This window comes from Chenopodium quinoa, unplaced genomic scaffold (genome assembly GCF_001683475.1).
Source record: "Chenopodium quinoa cultivar QQ74 unplaced genomic scaffold, ASM168347v1, whole genome shotgun sequence".
NCBI classification, from domain to species: domain Eukaryota; kingdom Viridiplantae; phylum Streptophyta; class Magnoliopsida; order Caryophyllales; family Amaranthaceae; genus Chenopodium; species Chenopodium quinoa.
This window is the reverse complement of record NW_018744895.1, coordinates 2,682,281-2,694,388: the sequence shown is the minus strand read 5'-3', so window position 1 is coordinate 2,694,388 and position 12,108 is coordinate 2,682,281. Positions and strand designations below refer to the sequence as shown.

The 12,108-nt window shown below is 37.6% G+C and overlaps 1 long non-coding RNA gene across 1 annotated transcript; it reads right to left on the bottom strand.

Annotated features, from left to right (window-relative positions):
• Positions 1–8,867: 8,867 nt before the first annotated feature.
• Positions 8,868–11,403, bottom strand: LOC110706051. Its single transcript, XR_002508205.1, has 3 exons — positions 10,831–11,403; positions 10,658–10,673; positions 8,868–9,790 (listed from the first exon to the last, which is right to left on the bottom strand). It is a non-coding gene; the product is annotated as an uncharacterized LOC110706051 (long non-coding RNA).
• Between the last annotated feature and the right edge of the window lie 705 nt (positions 11,404–12,108).

Here is a 12,108-nt window from a genome sequence, read left to right as displayed (position 1 = left end):
GCAAACCATGGTAGAATCTTCTCCTTGAGGAGGTATATCACATCATCCTTCAACTCATCACAAATGGGCATCCTATCATCTTCTTGTTGCTCTCACTCCATGCGCGAAAGGTGATCCGCAACCACATTCTCGGCTCTCTTCTTGTCCCGGATCTCCACATGAAATTGTTGTAAAGAGAGGACCCATCGGAGGAGGCGTGGTTTGGATTCCTTCTTCGAAATTAGGTACTTGATGGCTGCATGGTCGGTGTAGACAATCGTTTTGGAACCAATGAGGTAGTCTCAAAATTTCTCAAATGCATGAATAATGGCTAGGAACTCTTTCTCTGTGGTGGTGTAGTTCCTTTGTGCTTCATTTAAGGTCTTGTACATGTAATAGATCACGTGAAGCCTCTTCTCAACTCGTTGCCCAAGAACACCTCCAATGGTCGTATCACTAGCATCGCACATCAACTCAAAAGGTAGATCCCACCGTGGTCCTTGCACAATCGGGGCCGAAATCAAAGCTTCCTTAAGTGTGTCAAAAGCTTGTAGGCACTCTTCATCGAACTTGAAGTCAACTTCCTTTTGCAATAAGGCATTCAAAGGCTTGTCTATAAGAGAGAAATCTTTTATGAATTACCGGTAGAACCCCGCATGCCCTAGGAATTGTCTTACCCCTTTTGCATTGACCGGTGGTGGTAGCTTTGCTATAACTTCAACCTTTGCTTTGTCCACCTCTATGCCGGCATTTGAGATCTTGTGACCGAGGACAATACCTTCTTCAACCATGAAGTGACACTTCTCCCAGTTGAGGACTAAATTCACCTTCTCACACCGTTGTAGGCACTTCCCCAAGTTCACTAGGCAATCATCAAAGGACGCTCCTCTAACAGAAAAATCGTCCATGAAAACCTCCACCTCGGCCTCTAACATGTCCCCAAAAATGCTCATCATACATCGTTGAAAGGTGCCCGGTGCATTGCAAAGTCCAAAAGGCATTCTCCTGTAGGCAAAAGTACCATATGGACAAGTAAAAGTCGTCTTCACTTGGTCATCCAGGTTTATAGGTATTTGGAAAAACCCCGAATAACCGTCAAGAAAGCAATAATACTTGTGCCTAGTTAGTCTTTCGAGCATTTGATCAATAAAAGGGAGGGGAAAATGGTCCTTTTTGGTAGATGCGTTTAGACGTCTATAGTCTATGCACACCCGCCAACCGGTCACCGTTCTAGTTGAGGTGAGCTCACCATTCTCATTCTCAACTACAGTCATTCCCCCCTTCTTAGGGACAACATGCACAGGGGAAACCCATCTAGAGCTTGAAATGGGGAAGATGATACCTGCATCAAGGAGTTTGGTGATCTCTTTCTTCACCACCTCCCCCATTTGAGGATTGAGTTTCCTCTGCCTCTCAATAGAAGGCCTCGCACCATCCTCGAGAGTTATGTGATGCATACATATAGCGGGGCTAATACCCTTGAGGTTATCAATGGTATAGCCTATGGCACTTTGATGCTCTCTCAATACATCACACAACTTCCGAGTTTGATCCGCATCTAAAGAAGAATTCACAATGACAGGATAAGTTGAATTAGGACCAAGAAATTCGTACCTTAGATGTGATGGTAGAGGTTTCAATTCTACCTTAGGGGCCTCATTTACCTCTTTTGTGGTGGCCATAGAAAGTGCATACATGGGTGTAATTTCTTTGAAACCGTCATCACCATCATCTTCCTCTAGCATTTGCTCCTCTATGTACCTGCTCTCATCGGTATCACTTGGCTCAAGATCATGGTTAGTAGAAAGCAATAGTGTATGCATACTAGAGACAATCGAATCAATAGTGTCAATCATCATGCAGTTTTCGGAAGTAGACAAAGGATATTGCATGCTTTTGTTCAGATCAAATTCAAGGACCTCCTCTCCTACCTTTAAAGAAATCTTGGCACTCTTCACATCAATGAGAGCACCAGAGGTAGCTAGGAAAGGTCGCCCAAGAATAATAGGTATATGATTATCTTCATCCATTTCCAAAACTACAAAATCCACAGGTATCACAAATTTCCCAACCCGTAGGGGAACATCTTCTACCTTACCCTTAGGAAATTTGATCGAACGATCAACTAACTGCAGGGTAATGTTGGTAGGAAGAAGTTCTCCTACCCCTAATCTTTGATATACAGAATATGGCATAAGACTAACACTATCCCCAAGGTCACATAATGCATTATCAATTTTCATTTTATTAATAGCACAAGGGATTGAGAAATTACATGGATCTCCCAATTTGGGAGGCATCTTGTTCATGATGATTGCACTACAATTCGCGGTGATATTAACAGTTTCCATCCCATCACAATTCCTCCTGCCACTCAAAACATCTTTCAAAAACCTAGCATAGTTAGGCATTTGTTTTATAGCATCGGTGAATGGTATGGAAAGGTGAATTTGCTTCAAAGTCTCTAAAAACTTACCAAATTGAACATCCAACTTATGTCTCACAAACTGATGGGGGTAAGGAAGTTTTTACAATAGATTAGGTTCTTTGACTTGTGTTACTTCCTTTTCTTTTAGGACCTCAACAGTTTTATCATTCTCTCCGGTCCTCTCCTCCTCACTCTCTATAACAGTATCAGTGGTAGGTATAGTCACAGATTGACTCCTAGGTGGTACTACTTCATCGCTCCCCCTCAATGTCTTTCCACTCCTAGTGGTGATAGCATTTACAGAGTTTTTAGGGTCAATACCTTGAGGTGGGAGTTTTGACACTCCAACCCCATTCTTTATAGCACTAGCCAACTGAGAAATCTTGGTTTCAAGCATTTTATTACGTGTCATCACTTCATTAAACTTTTTTTCACTGGTGGCCATGAAAGTGTTGAACATTTTGGTCTGTGCTTCCATCATCTCCTCCAAACTAGTCCTTTGCGATGGTCCTTGAGCATTGTAGTTGTCATTAGAGGCTCGGGAACCACGCGCATTAGACTGTTGGGGATTTTGATTTTGGAAGTTGTTCCTGTTATCATTGTTATTCCAGTTCCCCCTGTTATTGGCATTCATGTTCTGATTGTATTGCCCTTGATTACCTGCATTTTGTTGGTAATTATTCTGATTACCAAAATTACCATGTTGATTATAGGACCCTTGGGGATTTTGGTCCCTTTGGTTCCTGTTTCCCCACTTGTTTTGTTGTTGGTAGTCAGAATTATTACCCTGTTGATTATAATTGTTCCCTCTTTGATTAGGTGGTAAATATCTGTTATTGTCATTCCTAGGTCTATTATCATAAGACAAGGCATTGACTTGTTCATTATCACACTCATTACCATCATTATAGTTAGATTGAAATTGGGAATCTACGTTGCAGGCAGAGGTATCATGGTCATAAGAGCCACAGTTTTCACAGAATATACATCCAACAGGCATATTATTAGAGTTAGAGTGCATACCTGCTCCCTTAGAATGGGATGGAAGATTTTGATGCGGTGGAGCATCGAGCTTCTCTTTGATAATTGACATTTCCTTACCTAGATTTGCAATTTGCGATGTTAAATTCCCGATTGCATTAAGATGGTCTACCGAATAGACCGCTCCTCCACTCTTGCTCGTGGCCTCTCGCTCTCCATCTTGCCAATCCATGTGGTGTCGTACCACATCTTCTATGATATCAATGACTTCTTCTTCGGTTTTGTTCATAATGGGGCCACCTGCTCCCGCATCCAAACTGGTCTTCCCTTGAGGACTCAATCCTCCATAGAAAATATGTAGAACTTGGTATGTTGGGATTCCGTGGTGCGGGCACTCTCTTTGGTACTCCTTGTACCTTTCCCATGCTTCGTAGATTGACTCCTCACTACTTTGCCGAAATCCCTGGATCAAAGCTCTAGCATCGGCCGTCTTCTTTTGGGAAGAAAATCTTCCCAAGAATGCTGTCGTGACATCATCCCAAGTGTGAAGAGAGTTCGGCTTCACCTCCTTCTCTAACCATTCGAGAGCTCTCCTAATAAGTGAAAAGGGGAAAAGCTTCAATCTCACGAACTCTTGATTCACCCCATTAACCTTGATGGTATTGCAGTACTTCTCAAATTCGTTCAAATGAGCCAAAGGGCTCTCATGCTTGGCACCACTAAACTGCCTTCTCTCGATGAGGGTGATCATAGTCGGCCGGATCTCAAAATCATTGACCTCAGTAGTGGGTGGAGCAATCCCACTTGAAGCTCTATACGCCCCAGGAGTTCCCAACTCCTTAAGGGGTCGTGGTGCTGGCCGATTAGGTTGGCGCGGTATGTCTGTCATTGGAACCTGTTGTGTGTTGTGTTCCTTTTCTTGAGAGTTTGATGACGTCATCGAGATTTATGATTGCTCTTCAAAGTCCTTTCGATTTCGGGATCGAAGGGTATTAACTCTCCCTGTTTAGACCTGCGCATACACACTAAACAAACCAGTCAAATAGCCGGGCTACAAGTGTAGCCAAAAAGAAAAGTCTTTTTGTATTTTTGTTTTAAGAACTAGACTCAAGAAATCAAAAAGCAATTAACAAACACCGCTCCCCGGCAACGACGCCATTTTGACAAGGGTTAAATCGGTCGCTACAATCTAACTCTCAATCAAACAATACTTATACGAACGCCCTATGACCAAGTACAATGGCAAATAAAGGTTCGATCCACGAGGAACGAGAGTAATTGCAAATCAATCTTAAACCTAAGCTTGTTCGAAATCAATGGAAAAATGGTGTTCTAAAATACTACTAATAAGATGGAATAAATCAATAAACTAAGACACTAGGGAGAACGGGAATTCACCAAACCATCGGTAACTACGCAACAAGGAATCATAGAGACAAACGGGATATGCAAAGACTATATGTCTGATCAATAACGTGCGATAGGAAGACAACGGGCAATACTAAGCTTGGATTTCTCATGCACTTAACATTACTCGATACATAATCAAACCACATTCAATAATGAAATACTCAATTCACAATCTCTTGTTCAAACCAAGAATAACATGCAATCAAATTCAAGACTCTAGGTTAGCTACTCCTATTATAATGAATTAACATGCAATCGCATATAATCAGTTTAATCACAATCCGTTTATCAAAACCAATCCTCAATTACATAGATTACCTAGGCCGGGTTTCATCCCGAAACCCTAGCTAGGAAACTACTCACACATATTCATAATCACAGTAATAATAGATTCCATAAACATCATAGATCTAAACATAAATTCTGATTAAGGAATAATAAAGCTAGATTAATAAACAAGAATGAATAATACCAATTGTATTGATGCGAATCAATGGAAAAGTTTAGAACCTTGATATCCGTCGTCAATGAATAATACAAAGAATCTTCACAAATCTTGCTTCAAATCAATCCAAGAAACTAAAATCGCTAGAATAATCTTTAAGAAAACTAATGAATCTCTAATACCAAGAACTTTCTCCAATAACTCTCTACAAAGGCTCTCAAAAACTATCTCTAAATCTGCTAAAAACGCTCCTTAAAGTCGGGCCTTATATACGTCTTCTAATTCGGAGAAGTAAAGCGCGCAGTCAACCCTGGATCAGCACGGCCGTGCTATATTTGGCACGGCCGTGCTAGCTTGTCAGTAGCTAAACCAGATTTCTTCTTCAATTTGGCACGGTTGTGCTATATTTGGCACGGTCGTGCAGCTGCCTGGCACGGCCGTGCTAAAAATGACACGGCCGTGCTGAATATGCTCTAGCACGGGGCTCATACTAAAGCTGACACGGGCACGGGAAACATCTGGCACGGCCGTGCCAATGTCCTGCACAGCCGTGCTGGTGCGTGGATACTGAGACGGTCGTGCTATTGGCTTGCACGGCCGTGCTGCCTTGCCTGGGGCTGCTTGCTCATAAGCCAGCACGGGTGTGTCTATGGTAACACGGTCGTGCTGCCTGTGCTATGTAATCAATGCACGACACTTGAACTTTCTTAACTCCTCGGACTTCGGTCAAGGCTAGCTCGGTTACGCATCAAGGGCTCGGGATCTGACTAAACTCGGTTGATATTACCTGAAAACACATCAAAAACAAACCGAAAACCCGTGAAGCACGTAATATAGGGGACATAAGCATAACAAGGTAATAATCGGCCAAAACGGCCCCAAATACATCCAAAATCATCCTAATATATGCTCTAAAGCGCGCCCTAAAGTGCGCTTGTCATTGCTAAATTTAGAAAATTTTGGTGTTGATGAAGATGGACATGGAGGTAGTAGTAAGAGGTAGTAGTATTTTTTATGGAGTAAAGGCTATTTATTTCATGAAGATGGACGTGGAGGTAGTAGTAGTAACTTTGATTGAAATGCTTTTTATTTGATGTTTTTGAGTTTTATTAGTGAAAGAAAGCCTATGCATAGGTTTGGTTTTTTATTATCAGTACATATCATTAATAAAAGTAACTTTTGGTCTGATGTAAATATTAATTTTGAACCGTCATTTGAATTAATTTTGTACTTGCTGTTTACACATACTATTTGCTTACAAGTGAAAAGTTGCTGCATATATTGAATGAGTCTGATTGCTCAATTAATTTTAAAACAAGTAAAGATTTTTCATTTCATTTTATTAACGGACACTAATAATTTCAAATTACATTAACATGAGATATCCTTGGCAACTACAACTTTAACAATACTTCATAACATAATTTAGATTCGCCATAAACAATTATTTAAGCTTGCCGTAGTTGACTTCTTTGTTTGGCTCTTGTTTCCCATTTTCGCCATTTTGCAACATTAACTTCCCAACCTTCATCCCGGCCCACATCTCCAACATTCACTTCCTCCGCTTGCAATATGGAAACCCCTCTCTTCGACCCTGAATTAAACAAAAAAGTAAGAGACAAGAGATATTCAACTGTATAATCAATTACGACTAGAAGTAGTTAATTTACAAATCAACTTCTAACTTTACCATTGGCAGTTGGTTGTGTTGCTGGTCTGCCATTTTGGATGATTTATGATGTTAGCTTGGTCTCCTCTCCTCTCCTCTTTTTATATAGACGGATGAGGGACAAGAGGTAAAAGTACTCAGATTCTAGCTTAATATTGTTAAAATTATATATTATACAATTAATAAATAACTACAAACGGTTATCTTTATTTACAAAATTTTTATATAAACTCTTATAGGCTATAAAGAGACAATTATAGGTTACATGCATGGTAAACCCTAAGCGGTGCTCTTACTACTTCTTATAAAAGCAATACAGTTATAATATTAACATAAACGGTCCATAAACATTATAAATTGTTCATTATAGCCTAATTACTTTTATTAACAAGGGCGTCAACGTCAGTAAAACCCATGAGGTTTAACGGTTTATATTTCACTAGTAACGGTTTATACATTATAATAACTATACATATTAGATTTTTAACTGTTTATTTTGTACTGTGACTTTACAATGTGACGAGAAAATGGGTGTTAACATGCATGAATATATTATATTGGATATACGATATATAATTGTATACATCTTCAAACTAACTGTTTATATATTATTATAACCGTTTATTAATTTATTTAAACAGTATATATCAGTTCTTGCATGAATTTGTATTAGATTTTGTATAGATTTTTTATGTAATAGACCTATAGACCCTTCACTGTGTCGTTCTCTAACTGTATACTTTTAATAAAAACAGTTTATATAAAATAATAACTATAGGAGAATACCTTAATCGGTTGTGAATAATTTGTATACTTGTACATGGTGTACTTTTTGCCGTTTTCTCCATGACATATTATTGGATGTTATGTTTACTGTGACAGGTTTGTATTTAATTATAACGGTATTTTTAGAGTTATAACAGTTTATAGATTAAAGTAACAGTAAATTTTATAAATATGCGAATATGTTTTCTTTTCAGAGCAATCACTAGAGCATGGAATTAACGTTATAAGAGCAATCTTTCATGCATATTATCTTTATCCACGACTACCTTCTATATATGAGTATTCCACTGAATTCAACGGTGGTATGAAAAGAAGACACTTTTTGAACACAAAATGGATAAAAAATGTATCACCAAATGTGAAAGGATAGATTTTATATTGGATGGCGACATACGTACATGTGAAGTGAGTGAGATTTACGGCGAAAGTGGGGTTGGTAAAACCCAAATATGTTTGCAGATTCTATTGACGTGCTTGTTGAATCCACGTGACAGTAGGCACTATGGATCATCCATTTACATTCAAGCATGTCTTGTGTTTCCAGCCAAGAGACTCAACCAATTAAGTACACATTTGGTTGAAAGTTAGGTAGTTGATGCAAATCCACTTAGTTTGGTACAAGTAAAAAAAATAGATGACCCGGGACAATTTTTTTTTGTCTGAACCAAGTGGAACTAATGGTGTTGAATTCTCATGAAGGTTTTAAGCACAGGAGAGTTGCCGTTCTAGATTCAATAGGCTATTTATTCAGGCATGAACATGACAACACATTCAAAGGTTTCATTGAGCGAAAACGGATGTTAGTGGCTATAGCGAGAAAAATGAACGAAATTGCTAAGACTTACAACATTTCCTTCATTGTGGTCAACGAAGTTACGGATGTTTTTGATGCACCAAATAATTCGAGGAGCACCTTGCACTAGGGAGAGCATGGGACGGGTACCCGTACCAATAACGTTATTGGTCCGGTTACCCGATAACCGTTAAGGCTAAAACCGATACCCAAAATCGTTCCGATAAGGTTCGGGTACCCGTAAATTCGGATATTCGAAAATACGAGTACCCGAACCAAATATCCGAACCGAACCAATAAGCTGACTTTTCATTTTTGGGTCTTTTTATTTATTTAACACCTGCTTTAGAATTGGATTTTAGATGCTTTTTACTAGTTTTTTTTACTTCCTTTTTTTGAATTATAAAAATTCAACCTGAATACCTGAACAGTACCTAAAAAAAATCCATAATAATAAATATAACCACCTAATACAGGACCTAAAAAATAAAGTCCACGAATTTAAAAAATAACAACCTGATAGGCTGATATTGAAACTGAATACCTGATACAAACATACAGTTTCTTAAAAAAAAAAGTCCATAGTTTTAAAAATAACAAACTAATGCATAACCTTTAAAAAAAGTCTATGATTACAAAAAATACTAGCCTTAATTCTTATAACAGTTGCTGCCTTTAATAATCATAATTCAGAAAATACTTCCAAGTCTTCAATGACTTCAGCCTTCAATAGTTCAATCACCACCAACCTTCATGCTTATAACAGCTGCTGCCTCTAATCATCATCAACAAAGAGGGATTGTTCCTCACCAAGAGGTAACATTTCTTCAAAAGAAAAAAAAAAAAAAAAGTTAAGGAATAATTAACAAGAAGATAATGAGATTTAAAAAAAGTGAAAATAATTAAATGTTACTAGATTCAATTTTTTCCATATCTTCAAGTCTCTCCTCAAGTATAAGAGGACCTTGCGATGTACGTAACCAATCTTGTGCACAAATCCAGGCTTCAACCATCTTAGTTGAAAGTGAGCTGCGAAATGAATCAAGCACTTGACCACCGATGCTAAAAGCTGATTCGAAAGAGACTGTTGACACAGGAATGACAAGTACATCTCTAGCCATAAGAGCTATTGTTGGGTACCTTTCACCATATTTTTTCCACCACCCCAAACAATCAAAGCTTTTTCCGGCAAGATTAACTTCTCTATCATCTTCTAAACTTCTCTACCATACTTAGAGGAGCTTGACTTGTAGCCGATGAGTCTTCCATCTCCCCACTACTTCCAAATTCCATACAGTCCTACAAATAAAAAAAAAACAAATAATTTCAATCATGTATACACAAATAACAAGAATGAAGAGAAAATCTGGTTAGTAACTAGACACAAAACAATGTTCACCAATGGTACAATAAAATGCTAATAGGTTCAAACTGAATTCAATAGGACAAAATTAACCACTAGGTGCAAGCTACCAAGATTCTAAATAAATGACATACTGAAAATCTAATACTAACTTACTAAGTATTTGCTTCAGACAACTAACCCAAATCTAGTGCCATACTTCCATCCACGATTCCATGTAACTAGAATCATGATTTATTTGGCAATAAATATTAAATACAAGGTAGCATTACTTGTAAACATTAACTAAAAGCACACTATCATTGCAAAATAAGTAGGGAAACATCAAGAGTATTTCAAAGCAGCCTATCTTTTTCTTCTACAACCCATTTCAACTAATCAAGAGTATTTCAAATAACAAATGCCACTGAAATGAAATATACCATCATTTGATACCCAACACCCAACCAATAACAATATAACATCAGCAACAGTCGAAGAGAGATATAGAAAGGCAAATAAAATCACTTCATAATTAATTAAGGCCCATAACAATTACCGTTATTTGTCAATTTTTTTTTTATTTTATTTATTTTTTTTTTTATTTTTTTTTTTTGCCACTCTAATTCAGTACATACTACATACTACATAGCATATGGAAAAATATGAAGATTAAAGAATAAGTATATAAATTTCTGATGAACCAATAAAATCAGAAAACAAACAAAGCCAAAATACCACAAAATCAACGGAAAAAAAATGGATTAATGAAATGAAAATACTATAAAAAAAAAAATTGAAATTCTAGGAGAAAAAGAAAGTACCTGAAAATGTACACGACTACACGGTCACGAATAGAGGAATATAGGACACCACCAATAATGGGAGATAACGGTGAGGATAATAAGAAAAAAACACAAAGAGAACAAGAGTTCCACTAATTAAATGAAAAATTGAATTCATTGCAAATAACTAGATATGAGAAAGGGATAATTACCTGTGGTAAACGGCTAACCGTTGGCAAAGAACAGACTTGGAGAATGGAGATCAGAGAACCAAAGATAAGAGAAGAGAAGGAGGAGAGAGAGGGGATGGAGGTTGAGTGGGTGAGAAATGAGAAAAGAACGACAGATTAGGGTTTGTTTTTTTTTTGTTTTTTTTTTATAAACACGGGTTTCAATAATATTCAATTTCAACTTTTTTTGTAAAAAAAAAATGACATTTTAGATTTTCGGGTAATTCGAGTACCCGAAACAGCGTTAACGGGTACCAGCTATCCGAACCGTTAATTTCTTATAGATTCGGTTACCCGACCCAATTTCTATAAACGGTTCGGGTACCTAATATTTTGGTTCGGTTATGGTTCGATTTTTTGGATAATTTTGCTCAGCCCTACCTTGCACACATATACTTCAGGAAAGTCAAGGCATCGTTGGGACAGTGTGGGAAAGTATGATTCGGAATAAGATGTTCATTTTAAAACAGTTTGACAGAGAGAGTCAATCACAGTCGAGTGGGTGGCAGTGAAAAGCACTTAATCAAAACTACAAGGCCGTCGATGTGCATTCCGTATCACAACTACGGGATTAGTGGGTGATTAATAATATTGGATAAATATTTGGTTTTATATACTCTAAAAACATTTACCAAATGTTATAAATAGTTAAGTAGTACTATTATTTAAATTTGATGTACTGTTAAAAAAATATAATTACGGTTATGTCTAATCAGATGTTAAGTAATAGGTTGTAATTTTAAGTAAGTGTTTGTAATCTTTTTTGCCCTTTGCAAAGTCCACGTTTTGTAAATGTTGGCTTTTAATATTAAGGAAATAAAGTACATCATGGCTTTTATATTGTTCTATTCACTTTATATAAATAGGTCCTTTTAATTTGTCTAAGTTCTTTACATCCTCCACCCCTTTTCTAACTCATTGAAATTTGAAGATGGCCTCATCATCTTCTTCTTCTACTCTGTTGATGTTGTTAGCTATGATCCAGCCCTTTGACCCCATCTCTTACAATTTCCTTTCACCCCCATTTTGTCGCCGCCGCGACAAAGAACCAGAAGAGGATGTGGAAACCTTGAAAGAGCTCGTGAAAAATGGGGAGCCCCCTATATGCAGTTTGTTGGCATTCATCACGCTGAAAAGGCGCAACCGCTCTTTGATGTTTTCTCATCAACTAGCAACGCTAACCCGTGGCTATTTCATTCTTAAAGGTCTGCAATTTCATCCTTATTTTCCATATCTAAGCCCTTTCAAGTTAACAAAGCC